Source organism: Octopus bimaculoides, chromosome 9, assembly GCF_001194135.2.
Source record: "Octopus bimaculoides isolate UCB-OBI-ISO-001 chromosome 9, ASM119413v2, whole genome shotgun sequence".
NCBI classification, from domain to species: domain Eukaryota; kingdom Metazoa; phylum Mollusca; class Cephalopoda; order Octopoda; family Octopodidae; genus Octopus; species Octopus bimaculoides.
The window spans coordinates 56582284-56584214 of record NC_068989.1 but is presented as its reverse complement, the minus strand read 5'-3'; the positions used below and the strand labels follow the sequence as shown (position 1 = coordinate 56584214).

At 35.4% G+C, this 1931-nt stretch overlaps 1 long non-coding RNA gene across 1 annotated transcript in view; it reads right to left on the bottom strand.

The window, feature by feature from the left end:
* The window catches only part of LOC128248724 (uncharacterized), a 36731-nt gene that overhangs the window by 33797 nt on the left and 1003 nt on the right, over positions 1-1931 (bottom strand). The window lies entirely within an intron of this gene.

Here is a 1931-nt window from a genome sequence, read left to right as displayed (position 1 = left end):
GCCACAAACAAAAACTAACTTGCTAGTTAACCTGCCTTTGATGTTGCTGCACCTCTTATGTGTCCATAGCTTGCACCGGGTACATCTTATAGAGTTACTACCTACTCCTTTTCTACATACTGAGCAGGGCCATCTACCTGAAGGGGTTTGTGTTTTATCTACCTTCCTACTTATTAGGATTTTGGTTTTAGCTAGGTTGACTCTAAGGCCCTTCAATTCTAGACCTTGCTTCCACACCTGAAACTTCTCCTCTAGTTCTGATAGTGACTCCGCACTATATATATATATATATATATACTTATACATACAGACACACACGCACACACATATATATGTATGTATGTATGTGTGTATGTATGTATGTATGTATACATGCATGCATGAATATATGCATGTATGAATGTATGCATGTATTAATGTATCTATATATGAATGTATCTATATATCTGTATTGACCAGACTATCAGATGTTGTTATAACAACATCTGATAGTAATGATCACAATACTCTTCCTCACATAGTTGTAACTTTCAAATGATGCCATCCTACTGGTTAGGCAGGCAAAATGCCTGTCCATCGCAGGGTTACCCATTTATATATTTACTGAATGAGATTTAATGAACCTGTTAAAAGTAAGCAAAGTGGAAAGTAATGTGGCTGATACATGGAATTCTCAGTGTTGGACATGGTAAGAACACCCTTCAGTCATGAGTGACCATGGATTTGCACCTAGAAAGTTCCCCTCTGAGGCGCAAGTCTAGATGAGTTTGTTTGTGGATGACCAGCAGTTGTCCATGAATACCAGCTTCCCCTCTCCATGCCACTGATGTTATCCAAGGGAAAGGCAAAGGCTGATACAGCTTGGCACCAATGACGTCGCAACTCATTTCTACAGCTGAGCAAACATGAAATAAAGTGTCTTGCTCAAAAAGAGCACAACACACAGCCTGGTCTGGGAACTGAACTCACAACCTCAAGTTTGTAAGCCTGACACTCACTAGTGACTGCTCTGGATTCAGATACAAACTTTCTGGTTTAAAGGGATCCATAGTAAAACCTACTATTAAAATTTCTTAATAATCTATGCTCCATATTCCAGCTTATTATTGGCAGTTATTTAATAAATCTTTCATTATTTTCATATTTAATTAAACAAAGGCAGTGTATTTCAACAGAAATATAATGATAAAATGGTTAAAAGAAAATATCTGTCAAATGAATTACGTTAAAATAAATATTCTATAGAAATATATTTTATTTTTATCTTCCACTTTTTACATTGTTTCAGTCATTAGACTGTGGCCACACTGGGGCACCCCCTTGAAGAAATTTTAGTTGAATGAACGGACCCCAGTAATTATTTTTCTAAGCCCTGTACTTAATTTATTGGTCTCTATCACTGGACCACTAAGTTAAGTGGACGTAATCGCACCAACACCAGTTGTCAAGGGGTGCTGGGAGACACAGATACAATCACACACACACACACACACACACATACATACATATACACTATGGACTGCTTTCAATTTCCATTACCAAATACACACACAAGACTTTGGTTGAGCTGAGGCTATAATAGAAAACACCTGCCCAAGATACCAAACAGTGGAAATGAACCCAGAACTTTGTGGTAGAGAAGCAAACATTTTAATACATAGCCAAGCCAGCATCTCTTTATATTGTGTACATAAGAGAAATTATTTTGTTTTTAAAGAAAAAATAAAATAGTTGATTGAATTAGTCTTATCATATTACTGCTAGAGAGTTTTTAATTAAACTTCTTGCAGAATGCAATCACTGTTTTGAAGTATTCTTATTTAACCAACTTTTGAATTACACAACCTAAACAACATTGCATGTTTTGTTTATCACTTCATTATATTATATCTGCATGTATAAATATATATATATATATATATATATATATA